Source organism: Acomys russatus, chromosome 9 (genome assembly GCF_903995435.1).
Source record: "Acomys russatus chromosome 9, mAcoRus1.1, whole genome shotgun sequence".
Classification (NCBI taxonomy): domain Eukaryota; kingdom Metazoa; phylum Chordata; class Mammalia; order Rodentia; family Muridae; genus Acomys; species Acomys russatus.
The window spans coordinates 55,019,178-55,041,739 of NC_067145.1; the positions used below are offsets into that span (position 1 = coordinate 55,019,178).

At 39.9% G+C, this 22,562-nt stretch overlaps 1 protein-coding gene across 1 annotated transcript in view; it reads right to left on the reverse strand.

Moving 5' to 3' along the window:
- Positions 1-22,562, reverse strand: part of Celf2 (CUGBP Elav-like family member 2) — an 833,341-nt gene that overhangs the window by 779,820 nt on the left and 30,959 nt on the right. The gene's annotated exons all lie outside the window — the stretch shown is intronic.

The following is a 22,562-nucleotide window of genomic DNA, read 5'->3' on the forward strand; positions in this document are numbered from 1 at the left end:
TGAGGTTAAAAAGTCAGTGCAAAATATTCTGATTTATCCCTCCAGCCCCTGTCACCAACTCTCCTTTCACACACACACACACACACACACACACACACACACACACACACACACACACACGAGAGAGAGAGACAGAGAGAGACAGAGAGAGACAGAGAGAGACAGAGACAGAGACAGAGAGACAGAGGTTCTACACACAGTGTAATGTGATATTTGTCTATCTCAGTATGGTTCATGTTGCTTAACATAATGATTTCAGTTCCAGCCATTTTTTTCGGCAAATGTCATGTTTTCATACGGATGAAGTCACTGTGTATTGATAGTGGGCTAATGTACTCTGCAAGAGAAGCCATATCTGATACAACTCAGGTCGCCAAGAGCCAGAGACTAGATAGGCCATGAGGTTAGGGAAAACTCAAATAATTGCTGTTCTGCTAAGGGAACACAGTGATAAAAAGACTCCTAAGGACATTGTGTTATACCTACAGATCAGTGTCTTGCTCAGCCATCACCACAGACACTTCCTCTTGCAGTAGATGGGAACTCACCCAGAGATGCACAACTGGATAGCATACACAGAGTGAGAGATGGTCGAATGCTCCGTACTAAATGGAATGACAGTATTAAACCCCTTCTCTCAGGGCCCAGAGAGCCACATGCAACAGCAAAGTGACTGGATAACTCCAAGGAAACAGAGTCTTCTAGACACAACAGGACAGATGCACATATGAACACACATGGCTATGGTAGCATGCACAGGGCCGGTACAGGGTCATGTCAGAGGAATCCTGATGCTGAGAGGGGCAAGAGGCACAAGCTCCCATATCCAAGAATCTGTCTCCAATTGACATCTACTTATAGAGGAAAAATTAATTTTCTCCAGTGCAGCCTCCTGGGTATATTTACTACACTTAAAGGTAGGCCCTATGTGCAGAAGTAGATGCCAACACATAATAAACTCAACGGTATTTTTGTAGACCTTTTTGTCTCATATTGCTTTGTTGGGGCATTTTTTGTCATAGTGGTCTTTTGGAGATATATATATATATATGTATGTATATATATATATATATATATATATATATATATATATATATATATATATATATATATATAATGGTTCCTGAGTTGTGTTTTTTGTGGGTTTTATTTTTGTGCATTTGTGTGTTTGTGTGTATTTCTTGTGTTTTTCTAATACCAAAAAAAATCTGGTTTTCCTTCTTTTCTAAAGAGAGAGAGGTGGAGTGTGGAGGAATGTCTTGAATGGATGTAACAACTGTCAATAAAGCGCTGTTTAGCCAATAAGCTGGGCAGAATGACAGGAAGTAGAAGGCGGGACTTCTTGGAGAGAAGGTGGAGAAGTTTGACAGTTGAGGCAGAGAGGAGGACAGGGAGAGAAATGGCCCAAGGATCAAACATAATGGCAAGTGCTTGGGGTATATTTATGTATGTTCTGAGGTTCATAGTAGTTTGTTTATGTTATTTTAGGAGTAGATTTGCATTAGTTTAGATTCTGCCTAGCGTAGTGCTGGCAGCTTTAGGGTATGCTTCAGACTCTGTGTCATTTATTAGCCATCTTAGACTGAACTGTTACATTTTTACTGTAACAGTTGGAGGAGATAGTTGGGAAAGCAAGGATCTTGGGGGGGGGAGGGTTGGAAACGCGTCAGAATTTATTGTATGAAATATTGTTTTTCTTTTAAAGTTATGTGGACTAATGAATGTACAGCTTTGAAGAAAGGCGATAAAAAGGGACAACTAATATTTGAAGAAGTGTTCAGAACCCTCATCCATCACACAATGTAAATTCCAACAACTTTGAAACGCCACCTCTCGTGGTCCCTTGGTCCTCATGGCTGTGATCAGGGATGTGAATGACAGTAAACGCTGATGAGGAGGCGGGGCAGACGCTGATGAGGAGGCGGGGCAGACGCTGATGAGGAGGCGGGGCAGAAACATCCTTGTACACCACTGGTAGGAACGTAAGCTAGCTCACCCACCACGTGTACTCCTAAAACAATTCCGAAGAGAAAAGTATAATTTCTTTCCAGGAAACAGGGTAGATTCTATAGGTAAGTACTACAACGCACAAGCAAAAGCAGACTGGGAAGCAGAGTCCTCACTGATCACCCAGCGAGTCTATTACAGATACTCAACCTCATTTGCACAACTCGAACTTGCTGTCAATAACGCTGCTGGCTTTCCTCTATGCCCTCCATCTATAACTGCTTACCGTGCTTGGTGACACTGAAACTTAAGTTCAACATATCACCCTGTTCTTTGACTCCTGGGGGAAATCCCAAAGCCACTCTGGAGCTGTTTTTGCTTTTATTAGTTTGTTTTAGTCTTCATTAGGGCCAGGTTTGCAAGATTGAGATGAAGATCCACTCACAGCTTCATAGGATGTGGTTGACAGCAAAAGTCCCCGTGACAAAGAATGGCAAGTAAGCCTCTGACTCTTCTCTAGGGTGAGTTTTTTTTAGAGCTGCCTAGGAGTTGTTCGCAGTTTGATATTATCCGAGTCCATGTGGCCTGCCACAACAAAGATACAATAGGCTGGAGACCTTACACCCAAGGGACACTTAACACCTCTGAAGTCTCCATAACCTGGACTCATGCTGGCAGACTCTGTCTGGAGGAAGAGCAGCTGGTTCCTGGATTTAGATGGCTGTTTTCTTGCTATATCCTATCTCCATAGAGGGGCAGATGAACTGTCCGGGGTCTTTTTTATAAGAACCAAAATTCCACTCATGAGGATTATTACTCTCTTGTGCTAATCATCTCCCCAAAGCTCCCCCTCCTAAAACCATTAGTCTAGGGATTGGGATTTTAGGATTTCCACATCTGTTTGGGGGGACACTCAAGCATTCTATCACAAATGTCACAAAGAAGCCTGACAGAATGAGGACAGTTTACTCAAGAAGAAAGAATACTATCCAGTCCCTTCCATCTCATTATAGCCACCTCCTGATTCTTCCAGTACGTGACATTATTTGTGAAAGAGAAATCAAGCATACAGGAAAAACAGTGGAGAATCAAATTAAACAGACTCTCAAGCCCTTGAGTGTGGCTCATTATGAACAAATACATGCTGCCCAGTAAAAGTAGGAGCATGCTCTAGGTTTCCCAACCGTATGGCCACCTTGGGATCCGAGATATTTTATTATTACTGTTACATTAACTGAAGTGTGTGTGTGTGTGTGTGTGTGTGTGTGTGTGTGTGTGTGTGTGTCTGTGTGTCTGTGTGTGTGTGTGTGTGTGTGTGTGTCTGTGTGTGTGTGTGTGTCTGTGTGTGTGTGTGTGTCTCTGTGTGTGTGTGTGTGTGTGTGTGTGTGTGTCTTTTAAGAAATCTGCCTGAGAAAATTATTGAGACTATAAGCCATGAGGCACAGATGCCTTTGACATTGCATTGACATTCCTCCCTGCTACAGATTATTGGACGGTTTCCTTAATAATTCCTAATTGGAGTCTTGGTTCAGATAAAGCTGACAGTCCATTTAAGATGGCTTTGGTGGCTCAAGAACATGCTGAGACTCTCTGATCTAGCTTGTTTGGCTTAAGGATTTGAGGAAGCAAATAGAAGCAGCTGCACTAAGGATTGTGGGCAATTAGGTTCATGCAGATTCTGGAAGTTGCTTATTAGGTCTGTCACTTTCAATCCATCTGGTATTTTCGTGTTCAAGTCGAATTGCAGGTTGCTCAGCGGGGTCAGTGGTTTTCCTTTTACCTGCTAGACAGCATTGCACAACTGTGAAGGCTTATCTGCCGGAGGCAGGATGCACAATTTGGCTGCCTATTGCAAGGCATGTGCATTTTTGATTTGGCTGTGTGAGACAGCTCAGGCACCTCCCAGGAGTTCCAGTTTGGACCAGTTCAAGACTTAGATATTATTCCCAGTTTAGTCTGGGCTTTTTTTTTTTTTTTTTTTTTTTTTTTGCTTTTGGTCTCATAAATGCTCTTTCGCTTGTCCTTTGTGCGGTGCACAAAACCAAAAGTAAATATTGTGGAAAGTGGGCACGCCCGCTTTACAGCATCATCTGTGTGGTGTAGATTCCGAATCTGTAGAGTTCATTAGATACAATGCCCGGAACAGGGTGTGATCCTTTCAAACTTCTGTTAAATTGGGGAATTCTCAATATCAAAGATTCTTAGAATGTGCTAATTAGCGTATGATTCTCCATTCTATCTTTCTCCCCAATACCTATCTTTATAACACCAGCCTTCTCTTGGACAGAAGAAGTGTGCTTTCAAAGACATTCAGAAGAGTCTATGTGCATACTTCACTTCTTCCTTTCCAAGACTTCATTTCCCACCCTAATAATTCATCAGTTTCTAGGGCCATTTTGGATTACACATGTTTGATGATTTCATAGTGTCTTTCTTGCTATGTGTGAAGTAGCACACTGTGTCATCTGTGATACAGCCTTCAACTCTCTGGTGTCCGCATTATTTTCTGTACCTACTTACTTGGACTCTTGAGATTCTGAGAATCCTTTTTCCGGGAGGTATAAATGAGTCTGGGCTCGAGTTCATTGGCTTTCCATGTCTTGTTTCATTTACCTTATGTCATTTATACTCATGAGTTTAAATTTCCTCAAAGATGATGAGCAGAGGCCACTGGGTTTCTTATGATGTATTCTAAAGCAGCATCACAACAGAGACAGGGATTGATCCAAGGAGATGAAACGACTGCCTATTCTCTTTCATCTCGGCAGTGAGGAGGTAGACCCTGCAAACACACCAGGTCCAGCCAGTGTATTTTGTCAAATGGTTACTGTTTATGGCATCTGTACAGGAGTGGGGATGAGAGGAATGGGTGGTTGGAGGAAGGGGCTCTTTTTCCAAGAGCAATGCTGCTTGAAAGGGAAAGGATAGTTCTGTGAAATGGAAGGACTAACAGGGAGAATCTAGTGGGTAGCTTGGTTCTCAAAAATTATTTTTCCCTGAAGGATTTCTGGATGGTGATGTGAGATCTACATCAACACCTCCTTCATGCTTTTAAACTTCAGTGCTATAGAAGCAGAAAGTGACAATGGCTAGGCTGTTGAAAAAATGAAAGAAAAAGGCTTGTTTCAGTGTCACAGTGAGACATTTGCAATTTGACGATGGAATAGCTATCATGAAGAAATGATTGGTTTCTATCCAATCCTCTGAATGTCAACCAGACACTTTACATCTTCATGTCCTGGTCTATAGAAGGACCCCATCTCAAAAAACTAAAATAACAGAACGGACAAGACTGACAAAATGGCCCAGCAGGTTAAGGCCCATGCCGTCAAGCCTGAGGACTTAAGACAACACCCCAAGAGCAACATGGCAGCAGTAGACAATAGACTTCCCTAAGTAGTCCTCTGGCCTCCACATATATGTTGTTACTTTCTCTGTTTCTCTGTGCTCCCCGCCCCCTGCCCCGCACCACAGGCACACATACGTACTCACACCACACACACAAAATAAATAAATATAATAAAAATTAAAAGACACTAAAATAATAACTTATGCTAAAGTGAAAACATTCACTTTAGACAAGAAAACATTGTCTTTTTCAAAAAATCTATATGAGAACAATTGCATGTTTATAGGCAACTAGAAAAAATGGAAGAGAGAGAGAAGAATGGAGGAAGAAGGTTGTCCAGCTAACATAAGTCCTATACTTGATACAAAACAATTCAAAATAAATTACTGGCTTAAGTCTTGCGGGTAAAATTTCAGTGACTTTTAAACACCCAGAGAAAGGCATGGCAAAGAATTCACATACATGGTATCAAAATAAGAATGCTTAGAAGGAAGAGGGCATACAAATGTCACATGAACATGAATGTTTGCTGTATATCACTAACCCACAGAAAAATGCAAGTATAACTATACATTTGTCAGAATGACTCAAGGAAAATACCAGTGAGAAATCAAATACTGGAAGGATCTAAAGAAAGCAAATTGTTTGTCCATTGCCATGGATATGAAATGATGAAGCAATCCTCAAAAATAATAGGCTATACAAAGACACTACTCAGAAACTGCAGTGCTCAATATTTATTTCTGAATAATAAAGACTGTAATGATCATATAAAAATCCAAACCAGAATATTGATAGAGTCTTTATACTCATCACAAACTAGATACAACTCAGATGGACATTAAAGAGTAGGTGGTTAAACAAACTGTGGTATATCCATATTATGGAGTAGTACTCAGCAATAAAAAGTAATGTGCAAAGGATGTGTCCTACAACCTTCCAGAATATCTAGGGAAGCACCCAGCAAGTGTGTGTGTGTGTGTGTGTGTGTGTGTGTGTGTGTGTGTGTGTGTGCATGCGCACGTGCCTAAGGTTGGTATCAAGAGTCTTCCTAGATTACTCGCCACCTTTTCCAATGAGGCAGGGTCTCACTAGAATTCAGAGCTTGCCACTAAAGGCTTTTGTAGCTAACTAGTTTGCATTAAGGAATCTCCTGTGTCTGCTTTCTAAGTGTGGGAATTACAGGTGGGGTGCCATGCCTATTCAGCACTGACGAGGCGCTAGGGATACATTTGTGAAGCGCTTTTCCATGAAGCCACTTGCCTAGCCTCTGGGATGTCTTGTATTAAAGTGTAAGTCAAATGTAACCACAACTTTTCCTGAACTTGAGATGGGCTTTGAGCCTTGCCTAATAGCTAGTTAAAACTATTCAACATAGCAATGCATTGAAGACACCCAAGATAGCCAATTTTATGAGACTATGATCTGAGAACCCTCATTATCTGTTTGCTGGCTGAGAGCTTAGTTTTCTGGCTGTCAGCATCACAAGAGTATCCTATCTCAGGCCACTTGTTTGAGAAAAGATCCAGATTCAAATGTAAAGTAAGATTTATGCTAAGCACATATTACTTTCACATCCTTGTAAAGTGTAAAAAAAATAGGAATTTTAAAAAAATCGTAAGCCAGTCTCTCATGGGTGAAACACTTAGAAAAGACCCAGTTGTTCACTCAGGAGAGAGGGTCACAGTCCATAAGTATAACAGGGGTGGGTGAGAAGGACAGACCTTTTCTCACTGCCATTTGCCATCTGGAAAGGAGAGGAAAATATGCTCTGAAAAATGGCCTCCCCTTCGTCTTGTTTCCAGCTCTCCCCCACCTCCCTGTAGCCCTTATCTAATTTGTGAGTAAAGATTTTAATGAGACCATTAATTGTACTACATTATTTGGTATGTAAATGTCCTTTTGTAATGGAGTGAATTAATCAAATTTTAGCTGCAAATTTCTACCTCCTAATTTTTCATGGCTTAAATGTACTCCTTTGCTTGGCTTTTGTTACTTGGAGTTTTCAGCAGTCCTTATTTAGTTCTGTGATGGGAAAAGGGGGAAGAGGAAGGTGGAGCTTAACTCTACCCTGCAAACTAATGCTCACTGAAAAGGATTTTCAACTGAACTTACACGGTGGATGGGATGTCTTAAAAATTATGCAACCCCTTGCATCTAACATCAAACTGCAGGTTTCTTAGGCTGCTTTGTTTGTCTGTTTGTTTGGTCACCTCTTACAGTCTTCTCCATGGCTAGTCAAGCCCAGACTGTTCTGTCTCAGTGGGGCCCAAGAAACTTGCCAGCATTAACCATTACTGCAATTGCAGTCTGAAGTGTTTGGCCTATTTATTCCCTCATTATTTATGAAACCCTTGTCCTATAATATATATTTTAAAGTTTTGTTTCTATTTTTATTTATGTGTATGCATGTTTACCCTATGTATGCTAGTGCACACAGGGACCATTGAAGAGTTGGATCCTCTAGAACTGAGATTACTATAGTTGGGTGCTAGAGACTAAATTTGGTCCTCTGCAAGAGCAGCAAGCACTCTTAGCCACCAAGCCATTTCTCCAGCTTCCCATTTCCCTGTAGTTTTGATGCTTGCCCTCCCTCCAGCTCTTTTTCACTTGCGACTACAAATTATCCAACCCTTGTTCCTTTCTTCTTTTGTTGCTGTATTAGCTGCTTTTTATTGCTGCAATAACACCAGAGCCAAAGCAACTTAAAGCAGAGTTTATTAGGGCTTACAGTTCCACAGGATAGAGCCAATACAGGTGGAGGAAAAAAGTAAAACAAACAAATGAAAAACATTGTGGAAAAAGCAGGAAGCTGAAGGATTATTCTTTGAACCATACACAACACAGAGAGAATGAACTGGGAACTGCATGCATCTCTAAACTCTGCGAGCCTGCCTTTTGTTAAATACTTCGTGTTACAATTCCCAAAGGCACCACCGGCTGAGGACCAAGTGTTTAAATGCCCAAGACTACAGGAATGTTTTTTATTCAAAACATCACTGTTGCTATGATTTTAGAATCGGGCCACATCTTAGCATGTACTGAGTACACAACAGGTGTCTTTCTATGAACAGAATTGATGATTCCTTCCTTTGCTCTCTTGTCTTTCCATTTTTCTCATGTCCTCTTTAGCTTTCCTTTTACCCTTCTTTGTTACATGAATATGGGGATCTTCCTAAAGCTTTCCCTAAGTGCCGCCATCTTCTTCTTAATCCTATTCCTTTTCTCATTCCTTTGCTCTTACACTCATCTTCCCTTTGTAATGGTTCCTTTCACTCTTGACTTCATCATAGACTCTGATGATAAGCAGGGTGTTGTGTAGGACAAGAGTGTAGATTTCATTTGCACAGATGGAATTTCAATATTACTGTTTATAAAGACCTTTAATTTTGCCACATATTATACAAATACATCTCCATGTCTTCTTTCCTTTTGTTAAATAACATTTTAGGAACAATAATTATATATAGTTCAGGCTTGTGTTTATCCATTCTTCCTTTCATCTATCCATTCCTACATGATTTTACTGAAGACATTTGTCTTAGTTTCTTTTCTCATTGACATGTTAAAACACCCAGAGAGGTGCAACTTAAGGGAGAAAGGGTTTATTCTGGCTCACAGTACAAGGGCACAGCATGTCATGGTGGGGAAGTCAAAGCAGTAGGAGCTTGAAGCAGCTGGTCACATCCCATCCATAATCAGGAAGTAGGGATCAATGAATGCCTGTTACCCTGCCTCCACAGTCTGGAAGTCAGTCAAAGGAACAGGGCCAAACACAGTGGGTGGGTCTTTTCATCGCAGTTAACACAATGAAGACCTTCCCCCACAGACATGCTTGCAGATCCATGCCCCAGGGGACTTTGGATTCTGTATGGTTGGCAATTAACATTAACTATCGCTCTAACTATGTGCCAGGTTCCATACATGGGCTCTGAGTATATGAAGGCAGCGTGGAAACAGAGATGGTACTAAAGCAACCAGAAGATGTGCAATGATTCCAGTTATAAATATGTATGCAGCTTCAAAAAGACCAAGGAGGAGAATTCTTGGGTAGTTATAGGAAGAAATGAAGTTTCTTAAAAAGGGAGTAATGTGATTGGTTACATAGATTCTGACAAGACAAAGGGGCTGAATGCTGCTCAGTGGTTACAGAGATCACCTCTCATTTACAATGCCCTGGGTTCAATTGTCAGCACCATATGTGTGCACAAACAAATGTAAACAATTCAGATACTTAACAGAAGGCTTACAAAGAATAAAATGTATTAAATATATTTAATGTACATTAGCATTTAGTGGACGAATGCATGAAGCAACTGGATTTTTTTTTTTAACTTGAGGAAGAAGTGACTTATTACAAATTCAAGGTTTGAGGTTGTTACAGATCTGAGTGTGACTTCTCCTAGACTCTTCAGCTGAAAGTCTGAGCCAATTTATTAGTTTTTCCCAGACTTATACTCTTAACTAAATGTAGAAATATAAGAAAATATCATTTCATAGGATCTTTTTCAAAGACGAAATGAGATAGTCCATATCAAATGAGTATGTACAATCAGGCACATACTAAGTCCTTAATAATAAAAAAAAAACTATTTACACTATAAGCAATGTCAAATGCTACAGCATAATGAGTAACAAATGGATATATCCAACAAGCTGGCATACCAATCAATTAAGCATAGACAAATGGAAATTTCCATTTCAGCTAAATTATACCTACTGCCTCTGGCACATATAGATGTAGGGAGAAAAATGCCTACAGAGAAGAGATTCAGTGTGACAGCCAGTGAGGTTACTATGTAGGAATAGAAGGACTCATTACAGAATCTAGGAAATAGATAGACACAACTCTCTGCCCGTGTGTCTCTCTTACTCAGGAGCAGTCCATGCTGCATTGAACATCGGGTAGAAAGGTCTCTTAGAGTCATTTTAATTATTGTGCTGTCAGATGGTACCAGATAACAATTTTCCCTGCCAAAATTTCTTAGTTTTCTGTAAAGAAGGAGAGAAAGTATAGGTGTTCAGTGGATCAATGCTGTGTGTCTGTGGACCTTGCTGCCTGCTAGTGTGGGGAACTTGTGTTAAAATGTGGATGCTTTTAAGGTGCCTTTGAGGCTCTTTTCATTGAGTGTCTTCTTGAGTAACACTAATTCCTGTAGTATATTTCAGAAAAGGGGCTACTTTAAGACATAACATTAAAAGAGCTACCATTTCAACATAGAACAAATTAAGTGCGTGGCTTGTGACTATCCACTGTCTCATACACAATGCAAACTTTGATTTTTTTTTTTTACTCACAAAGAAATAATTATTTTAATAGGAAAAGATTGACTGTGACTCACGCATGTCCTTTAGTATCTGTAGACTGATATTAAAACAAAGCAAGAGAGTAATACTGTAATTCATTCTGCTTTGTATCTTCAGTAAACATCTTCTATTTGTATCTTTAGTTATACATGCAGACTCATATTCATGTGTATCTGGTACCCAGGTAACTACGGGTTAAAATTTCTACCTAACTCATAACTAAAATTAATAGTCTACCATTTCAGAAAAATCAAGATAGGAGCTTGAGGTAGCTGTTCAGATGCAAGTCAGGAGGAGAAGAAAGAAAATAAATGGGTGTATGTTTATCTGTGCTGCACCCTCTCTCTAACTTAAGTAGTCTGGAACCCAAGTCCAGAGGATGGGACGATGACCGGGTCTTCTTATCTCACTTAAGTCAACCAAGGAGACCTCCACGTCAACTCACCAGGCACGCATGATACAGGCAATCTGTCTTTGATATTCTCTCCCAGGTAACTGTGCATTGTGGCAAGGCAACCATTAAAACCAACTCTTACACCTGCGACCCTGATTGTGACATTTGGGAATCCGAGTTTTTAACACATAACAGGTACACAGCAAATCCACTCTGGCTATGTGGTTAGGAGAAGAGCTTCACTCTAGAATATCATGTTGTGCATGTTTGACGAGATTGATGTAAAACAAAGCTCTATTAGGTCACCTCCCAGCCAAAGCCATTGCTTTCCATTTATGTTAGCCTTGTCAAACCCACCAGAATTTCCCTGTAATATTTCCATTTAGAAGATGAAATTTGTTAGAAAGTGATAAAGTCCAGTATTCAGAGGATGTCTGGTATGAACTCTTAAGACCCTGTGTCTTTGCCTGGGTGGGAAGAGTCAAAGATACCAGGTTCCTCACTCCTATTATTCTATCAGTCAATAACAAAATTTACTAAAGTAAAATGCTCCTGTGATGTTGAATTTAGCTTTGTGTGAAAACTTTTAGAATGCTATTATTTGAAAACCATTATTTTGAGGTTTCGTTATGTAGGGAGAGTAGTAAAACGAAGAGGTAATGGCTCTTATGGCATTATCTGTATAACGGTACGTGCTGAAGGTCTTCATTAAGTCAGTGTTTATGAGGTGTCAGCTTGGTGTCAGGAGAGGGCTGCTCTCCCTGAGAAGATATTAGTGTACATTTCTCTAAGACTTTACCAGCTGACATCAGCTCATGAGAACAAAGAGCCAATGGGTCCTCTTGGAGCCAGCCATATTTCCTGCTTCAGATTGTCAGGGAAATGTTAAAAGTGGCTTGGCCAACTGACACTTTCTAAGTAGAGGATGTCACAAGCGAGGCATGGAGAAATGGAGGGTGTTGCAAGCTTGTAGCTTGTTAAGGAATCTGGGCTTCACGCTGACAGCATTGAAGTTTTGTTTGTTTTAGGTGATAAACACTACATTAAACCGACCACTTCAACCATAACAGGTATGCGTGTGTGTGTGTGGGGGGGGGGGGTTATAACACTGAAAGTCACACAACTAGTGACTTACTTCTGTCATCTGGGCCACACCTCCAAAAGCCTCCATCCTTGGAAACAAAAATTCAGACCAGCCAGCATGCACACGCTCTCATCTACTTTCTAAAGACCACTCAGTGAGTTTGGTAAACCGAATATTAGTTTCTTGCCGATTAATAACCTCTGAAAATCAAACCTCCTCTAGGATATAAAGGAGGATGGCAAGAGTAAATGAAATACTATGGCACTTTCTCTAAAACAAAATCAAACCTCCTCTAGGATATAAAGGAGGATGGCAAGAGTAAATGAAATACTATGGCACTTTCTCTAAAACAAACGTACCTCAGAACACAATGACCTACAATGTTGACCCTGGCCATGCATGCAGAGGGACGAATAACAGCAGGGACCAGAAGAGATGGCTGTTCAGCTAACTTCATAGAGATGTTATTCATAATAGCAAAAAGGCAAGAGGAACCCACATGCCTATTTAGGGTGAAGAGATAGAGTATGGTTTAGACATACAGTGGGATATTATTCAACATTAATAGAAGGTTCACACTGCTCCGGCTTTTTTGTTTTCCTGCATGCCTCCATGCGAAGGCACCCCTGGCACGTGCTTCTCCTGCTGTAGTTCCATTATGAGGGACCAAAATCAGGATCTGAAGGAAACCTTTCCCGCCTACAGCGATTTCTGTCAAAGTATTTTGCCACGGTGAGAACCAAAGTAACAAGTAGAGAGCAGGGGTAAAGTTAGGAAGTTGTGCAGCTAGGCTGGAGGTGAAGACGGTGGCGATGGCTTTCCCTTGTGGATGACAGCAATAGCATGCTTGCCTAAATTTTGAGAGAAGTGTTTTTATGAAGTGATGTGACCATGGCATCCCAGCAACCAGTTGCGGCCATGACAGATGAAAAAACAACTCCCAGATTACTAACTGAGTTGTTAGAGGGTGCATACCATTAGAATAGCTGGGGGGAGCGGAAAAAGGAAGAGAACAGAGATGGAAGAGCGACCAGAAAGTGAGGCAGAAAGGTGGTGAGGTTGTGTCGGTGCACAAGCTCATGAAAATGTGGGCATGACTGCTTGCATGCAACAAATTTGAAAACGGTCCTAACATGTCCTTGGGACAGAGTGGGGAACAGCAGGGACAAAAGAGACATCAACATTTCTCAAACAGGCGTGAAGCATTTACTGGTGTGGGCTCAGCTACTTTCACTATGGTAATCATAGTGTTCTAACTGAATTGCCCCTTTCACAGAACGAAAAGATCCCACTGCCTTGGTGTGTGAACTTAAGGTAAGATTTTGTTTCAGGCATGGGAATCCAGATTCTAAAACGACTCATAAATACACCAGTGTGAAAGTAAGAACATCAACACAGTTTGGGGCAGTGGGCTTTGTACAGCTTACTTGTGAAAGCCCTAAGGTTAGACATGTAGCCAGTAGCCACCCATGTTCAGGGGACACAAGGACATCGGATTATGCTGCTAAGACCAGTGAGAATAAAGACTGTCTTCTTGGTGGTATAAATGAGCGCAAATGGTGGAAACCGTTTTCTAGTGCAGACGCTGCAGGAAACCTCATCTAGCCATCTTTTAGAATGTGCTATGCAAACAAAGATAATTTCTGTGTGAGACAATCCTCCATCTATTGAATGCGTCTGGATGGAGTTTTTGAAACACTCTGAATGTGATACATTGAATAGATCTTAATGTTACTGAAAAGATCTGGACTAAAGTACCCTGACTCATTCATTTGCTCTGTTGGAGAACTCTCAGTGCCAATGAAGTTCCTGTAACCTTGACCTTGAGGACCTCTAAGCTGAGACTCAGAAGGCACAATCAGTGGCTCTCTAAGCTGTGATCAAATTTCCATTTTCGGTCCCCTACAGATATTTAAATAATATTTCCTTCCTTGCAGTAGTCCATGGAGGACAAACAGTGACTGCATTTTCAAAGTTTCATATCATCTATCTACCTCCTGCCATGTTTTTATAGGATCTTAGCATTTACAGTTCATAAGGTTCTTTTTTATTTATTTATTTTGGAGATGAGGTATTTCTCATTCTAAAACTCTTCTGTTTGTATCAAAATTTATCTTCTCTCCCAAGTAATGTATTTTTATTAATTCTGTGGGAAGTTAGGTCAACTATCTGTAACTCCAAATTTACCTAGTGAAAGTTCTGTGTACCTTAGGGTACAGGTATGGAAGGAAAGGACTGTGCTTATACTGATTTGTAAGATATCCATATAGGGCCTTGGAAATCTTTCCTCTTAATTCTATGGTGTGTGTGTGTGTGTGTGTGTGTGTGTGTGTGTGTGTGTCTATCTGTCTGTCTGTCTGTCTGTCTGTGGGGTGTAGTATGTCAACTGAATAATTTCCAAGTCATGGAATGCTGTGAATTTGACTTTGACTGTCCCCTAAAAGGTCATCTTGTAAAGGCTGGTTCCTACTTTCTGGTGTCACTGGAAGGTTGTAGATACTTTACCAGGTGAGGCCTTGTAGAATAAAGTAACGTCACTGTGGCTAAGCCCTGGAAGGATGTAGTTGGACCTCATTTCTTTTCTGTCTTGCTTCTTGGCCACTCTGAGGTAAGCACTTCACTCCACCAAACTCCAATCTTGACATAGGTCCTAAAGTAATGGGGCCAGTCAATCATGGTTGAAACCTCTGAAACAATGAACTGAAATGAACCTTTCTTCTCCATGTTTCCCTCTGGTATTTTGTCTTGGGGATAGAAATCCGGGTAGCAAACTGTATTTATGTTCAATCTATGACAAGATAAATTAAATTTCTGGGATGACAGAGAAGTTTCATATATTTAAAAATTCCCTACTTCTCTCAAATAATCACAGACAGCTTTGACTCTGTATTGAACATTAGTTACATTTATGGCCTTAGCACCCATAATGCACTTGATCTTGTCTGAATGCTAGTTATTACATTTGGCTGAATGAAATTCAGAAACATTATCATGTAAGATTTTTTGTCACAAGGGTATTTTTCAACAACAATAAAAACAACAACAACAACAACAACAAAAACAACAACAACAACAAGTCAGAGATGGTAAATGGCAAGGGAATGTGACAGTCAGAGTGACTTCCACTCACTTTTCACATTTACATAGTAACTTTTTCCATTTTTCTAATAAAAAATTTGGGCACTTTACATTCTCCATATCTTTTAATGATATGATTGTGTCCAGTGTAGGCAATGGACATCTACTCTGATTAGGAAAACACCTGCCTAAAAACACCTGCTACCAATATTTACATATCAGGTAGATGGATAAGAAATGAATTAAACAATTTACAGCACCTCAATAATTTCTGTTGTTGTACAATATTGTAGGAGTCAATCCCTCCCTGAGCAGTCCAAGAGTTCTGTGTGTTTTTGCATGTATAGGCATGCATGTGTGTGGCTAAAGGTCAAATGTCAAAGCTGGGTGTCTTCTTCAATCTCTTTCATCATCAGCAGCAGCAGCATTAGCAGCAGCAGCAGCAATTATTATTTATAAAGGTCTCTCATTGAACCTGGAGCTCACATATTCAGATAAACTGAAAGGCCAGTGAGCACCTGGGATCCCATCTTCCTTCCAGTTCCTAGGTTACAGGTATGCACATCATGCCTGGCTTTTGCTCATGGGAGCTAGGGAATTGAACTCATGCTCTTCTGCTTGCCTGTAAGCACTTTCCTGACTGAGCTACATTCTCCTCCTAACATGGGATTTTTATTGGAAGAACATTCAAAAGTGACTTTTCAGGTAAGTATTAAAGATTTATGAGATGTTAATTCTGCCACAAAAACACTCTCTGTTTTTCTCCTTGACATCCAAATCCCTGTATGAAATAGTTACAAAATCAAGTGCTCTTTGTAAATAATAGAAAACACTCAGTATAAATAAATGTAGCCACACTCTCCCCCACCAGTCTTGGGTGTTCTTTGGAAGTAGGGTTTTTGTTTTGTTTTTAATCTAGAAGAAGAAATTTTTTTTTAAAAAATTGATTTTTCTGAAATTCTCAAGTTCTCATGAGGTTAATTGAAGCTGTCAGCTTTACCTGGCATCTCACTGCTTTGCTGAGTCGTCTCACATTTTGTTTTCTAAGACAACTGACAGAGGATGTATTAGCACAACTCACTCTCAAATAATTCATAGGCTACCTGGTGACAAGAGTTCCTCAGCACAGTGTTGCTGAATCCCAAGTATTGCTAAATCTTGAAAAAAAAATTCTCCCCTCTGCAGGTTTGTTCATTAGTTACAGTTTATTTTACTGGTGCATGACAATCAAAATATAAGGAACACAGAATATGTCTAACATATACCACACATTCACTGAATTGTATGAATGGATAATGAAGCTACCTAAAGTGATTGAGAAAATAAAATTTGCAAACAAGCAGAGAAATATGAAAGACATTATGGTTGGATACCATCAAAACAGTAAAGACTAGATAAAATTTGCATTGAAAAATGCTAATTTTTAAATGAACACTTATGGGGATTGTCCATAGCTACATGTTCTAAATAAAATCCAGAATCCCTAGGCCTATTTGTCATTTGGATGAAGCAGATGACAAAATTAATATATTTGGACTTTGGAAAGATAGCACAGCAGTTAAAAGTACTTGCTACTCTTCCAGAAGACCAGCATTTGGTTCCCAGAACTTACGGCCTACAGCTATCAGCAAACAATAACCCATTCCCAGCAGTTGTGGTGCCCTCTTCTGACCTCTGCAGGTACCTGTTGTATGTGCACATATTCCAACACAGACACAGACACTGACATAGACACAAATACAGACACAGACACATATACAGACACAAACACATATACAGATACAGTCACAAACACAAACAGACATAGACACACACAGATGACACAGACATACACATACAAATACAAACTTAAATAAATCTTAACAAAAGATAAACCTTTTTTTTTTTTTTTAAGAATTGAGGTGTCATTCTTACTGGTTAAGTATCCTTCAATAATTGAGTTCTAGCTAAGAAAGAGAGTGAGAGAGTCTCTTTGTGTGTGTGTGTGTGTGTGTGTGTGTGTGTGTGTGTGTGTGTATGCGTACATGTACCATGCAGTTCATGGCAGGCTAGAGATAAGATGACATCTTTCAGAAGTCTGGTTCTCTCATATCATGTGGATCACACGGACTTTAAACGCAAGGTATCAGGCTTTACAGAGGCACTGTCCAAGTCTGGGTGTGTGGGAGGCATTTTACCTCTGTGTTCTCTGATGATGATTAAGTTGAGACTTGATAGAAGATTTTCTACAGCCTTACTTGGATTAAGCCAACTTGGGTACTATGACCAGCATTTGCTTGCCAACATTGTCATATTTTATAGAGCAGAGGGCATTGCATGTGAGGTCTATGGATCTCAGTTGAGGAGTTTTGAATTCAAGATTTTCATTTGAAGTACTTTGTCTCTGTATTGTTTTCATTTCTACAAATGAGAGTAGAAATATTTGCTAGTGAAAATAATACTTAGCTTAATATTAATTTGGCACCTCAAAATAATACTCACTCTGTGTCTCTGTCTCTGTTTCTGTCTCTCTGTCTCTTACTCTCTCCCTCCTGTCCTCTCTCCCTTCCCCTTTCTTCCTCCCTCTCCCCCCTTTTTCTGCCCCCTTTGGTCGTACTCTAGGCCTAACCTACCATTATATATTTCTAATTATATAGTCACTGGGTTCCTTTATATTGTATTTCCACAGAAATATTTGAGTATCAATGTTCACTGATGGTGGAAAAGTCAAGTGTTAAAGTACAGAAAGAACAAACACACTGCCTGCCAGGTATTTACTGATGGCTTGGAGCTCAGCTTTTCATCTGGAGCAGTAGCTCTTAGCCCGTGTCACGATCCTTTTAGGGGTCAAATGACCCTTTCACAGGGGTCACCTAAGACCATCAGAAAGCACAAATATTTACATTATAATTTGTACCAGTAGCAAAATTACAGTTATGAAGTAGCAATGAAAATAATTTTGTGCTTGGGGGTCACCACAACATGAGGAACTGAATTAAAGGGTCACAGCATTAGGAAGACCACTGCTTCTAGAGAATTGAAAACCATTGCTCTAGAGAATCAGGTGATCTTAGTGACTACAATAAGTGGAAACATACATATGAAGGATGCGTAGTTTACTGTGCCTGGCCAGGACACAACGACTCAGTGTATTTAGGTACTGGCCATACTAAGTATCGTCCACAAATCATCTCATCTGATCAGGAAGCCCAAATCCATGAAACAACTGTTGTTAGTTCTGTTCTTGCAAAGGAAGAAAGTAATGAACTGGGAATTTAAGAATCTTACTTCTTCAGAGAAAGAATGAGTAACTCTTCTAGATTTGAAACTGCCCTCTCTGACTCAAAGCCTACTTTCAACCATTTCTCTCATTTAATCAAGTGTGTTGTTACTGATTTTTATTATTCCTAATTCTATTATGTTGCACTGACAGTCAATATACTAAATACATTGAATATACATTCAGTAACTTATGAAAATAGACAACTTACATTGATTATATTCATTATCAAGTATACACCTAATAAAACACAGCTAATATATTTTTAGTTGGAGGGCTTCCTTATTCAATTAACAACATTCTGACTTTTAGTGCTACATAAGCCATTAACTGAAAAATTATTAAGATAGGGTCTCAAAATAATCAGAATTTTCCTGTCTTTATATTGTAAGTATGACATCCTTAATTGAAGTTTCTCCCTTTTACATTAAACAATGTACATTCCTGTACAGTTTTAAGCATTATGTGTAGAGACCATCATTATTTCATGTGGCATTCATTACGAGACCTTTAGTCATGATGCATTATTTTGGTACAAATGTGAAAAAAGTATATTATTTTTAATGAATTCTATTATAATTTTAAGTTAAAGTCTATTATTATTTCAACATCTTCTTAAGTATGCATTGAAGTATCATGTTTTTATTTATGAAACATCTGAAATTAAGTTTGGAAAAAAGCAATTTAAAAAAATTTTTTTTCAGGAAAGGAGCTAGGGCAGCATGGCATCCAGTGGTTGGGCAGATTAGGCTCATGGAAAGTCACTCTAAAGCCAACAGTTAACAACAAGAGCAGGTGCACCCAGTGTGTATGATTTGAAACTTTTTAATGTCAATGTGAAAACTTTCAAAACCAATCCAAACCATGAAAAACCAAAATAGAATGCCCCAAGGCCTAACCTTCTACATGGACAAGATACAACAAAACAAAGCAGGTTTCCACTATAAATAACCACCCCGTGTTTATTCTGTTCTGCTTTGTGACAGGTCACTTACTGTGTAGTGAGCGAAGGTGATATCCCATGCCAAGTAATGACAAGAAGGTAAATACAGAAAGCACTGGATGATAATTTTTTCATGTGCATTATTGGTGTTCTGCTTGCATAGATGATGGTATGAGGGCATCAGATCCTATGGAACTGGAGTTACAGACATGTATAACCAGCCATGTGGGTGCTGGGAATTGAACATGGGTCCCTTTGCCCTGTTGCTTTTAATTTTAAATTGCCCCTACATTCCTTAGTCCAGTGAAATACTTCCATGGACAGGCAGCAGGCCACAGGAAGTATAATTTCTCATTAGGGGAATGAGGACAGGACAATACGTTCAACATACACCAACCTGTTGCCATGATCTTTCCTTATTCCTATCTGCTTTTTTTTGGTCCCCTGACCTTTACCTGACAGACTCTTCCCCTGCTTGCTGAGCCCTTCTGCTTCTAACCTCCTGTCAATAGATTCCCAAATGAAGATACAAACTTGAGGGCACCAAGAACAAGCTTGTTTATTTATAGTACATTCTAGAAACTTAAAAGTAGCAACCAACGAACAGTCCAGAAACAGTAAGCAACAGCTTGAAGTGTGCGCGTAACTCTTGAATTTGAAGACACAAGATATAATTTCCAAGGGGAGGCTCTGATATTTAACAATTGTTAGGCCTAGATCACATATAATTAAATCATGGAACATAAAATTCATGACAGGGAACAGAATCTAAGCCTCCCTACCCACCACCACCCACCTTCCCCCTCCCGCCGCCCTGTGTGTGTCCTTTGTGGTTAAAAACCTAACAAGGAAAGAAAGAGCTCTCAGTTCTTTAACTTTGTGTTTTTGTTATCTGATCACTATTGTTGTTAGCTTTTCACCCTGAGCAAATTTAGTGGCAAGAAGATTAGAACCCCCTACTTCCCTGATTTCTCTTCTCTACACGTTTTTGTGGGTTGTTTTTTTTTTTTTTTTTTTTTTTTTCTAGAATCCCTGGCCTTTGCAGTAGAGCCAAGATCATAATACTGGAAAAGTTATAAAAACAAAAGACAAAAAACAAAAGCTCCAATACCAAATGCAGTTGTTCTATGCCTCAGTGAGTCAAGCCTCACCCTGCTCTCTCACATAAACAATGAACTCATCTTAGAATGCTGCCTTCTGTCTTACCTATGCCAAGTACAGAACTGGAAAGTTCCTGATCATGAATGTCACTGAGAGGTTGATTTCACTTGCTTGTTTCTATCTCTCCACATTGGAATCATCAGACTTTATGTTTCTGGATGCAAGAAACCCTTTTCATCTTGTTATGATGAGGTTGTGAGGCACAGCCTTGCCCTCTTAGGCCTATCTTAAAAATGAATAGTACCAAGGCATTTAACTCAGTGAAAATCACCACAACACTACTGGGAGTATTCTAGGAAGAGATGCTACATAAACACAAAAAATTCTGCAAAAATGGTTTTGTGTTCATCTTCCTAACATCTCACGGGGTGGGTATGCTGTGAACACTGCTAATATAAAGCTCTGACGGCCCCAAATAGAACACAGCAGATTTTCTCACTGCGGGAAGAAGGATAACATTCCCCCCTCATATTTCTTCAGAGGAATTATCCATCAGATTTCTCTCTGAATGCCAGCCTGTCCATATTTATCTGATCACCATGCATAATTTACGTGGACAGATACTCCCACTGTAAGCCTAATGGGAAAGCCAAATGTGTACATCAGAAGTAGGGATGTAGAGATCTGTCAGAGAAGATCTGTCTATTGAACAGCAAAACCAGCAACGTAGCACCTCTGCATAGCTGGACCTTTCCACACAGAGCCTTGGTGCGCCTCATCATTGCTTCAATTGCTTTAGTAAAGACGACACAATAACAACATGAGGTGTATCTTAAAATAAGACTTACTAATAATGGTAGTCTGGGTAATTTAATCTGTTACCAATGACTGAATAAAGAGTTGACTCTTGTGAAAGGGCAGTCCTCCTGGCACCCCACATAAAATATATTGCCCCAGCGAAATGTCAGCGCATCCCTAGAGGGCAATGCCGGGTCGCATTTGAGAGAGTACATAAAGAGGTGTGAGACACAGGCTTTTCCTAAATCACAGTGGAGAGTCTACCTGCAAAGAGGATTTCAACAAAAGAGATATGTGCGTCTGGAAATACCTTCTTCCTCAGGACTATTCAGGAATGTGAAAGCAAAGGAAGTCCATGTGAAGGGAGTAAGAAATTCTGCCTGCTTAATTACTATGGGTGCGATTTGAGAATGGCATTGTCTGACTTAAGACTTGTATTTGCTATATTCAATCTTTTGCAATTCTTTACGCTGAAGGATTTTTGGTACTGACACGGACAAGCCGTAGACCTGGGAAATGGTTGTATTTCCAACCCACCTTGGGGTCACAGAACGTTTGTTGCAAAACTATTTAGGAGGAATACAGTAGGACTCAGGAGGGAACTCGCTTTCTTTTTTTTTTTTTTTTTTTTTTTTTTAGATGGTGAAAGTTAAAACTTTAATATGGGCATATTTTTACTTTTTTTTTTTTTTTTTTTTTATTTATTTATTTATTTTTTTTTATTAATTTATTCTTGTTACATCTCAATGTTTATCCCATCCCTTGTATCCTCCCATTCCTCCCCCCCCATTTTCCCATTATTCCCCTCCCCTATGACTGTTCCTGAGGGGGATTACGTCCCCCTATATATTCTCATAGGGTATCAAGTCTCTTCTTGGCTACTTGCTGTCCTTCCTCTGAGTGCCACCAGGTCTCCCCCTCCAGGGGATATGGTCAAATGTGAGGCACCAGAGTATGTGAGAAAGTCGTATCACACTCTCCACTCAACTGTGGAGAGTATTCTGACCATTGGCTAGATCTGGGAAGGGGTTTAAAGTTTACCTCCTGTATTGTCCTTGGCTGGTGCCTTAGTTTGAGCGGGACCCCTGGGCCCAAATCTGCCTATCATATTGTTCTACTTGTAGATTTCTAGGACCCTCTGGATCCTTTTATTTTGCTGTTCTCCCATGCGTCTCTCATTTAGAGTCCCAATAGGATGCCTTCCCCTCTGTCCCAGTTTCCTGGTAAGTGAAGGCTTTCGTGGGACATGCCCCTTGGGCTAGTATGCAGATATAAGTGAGTATATACCATTTGATTCTTTCT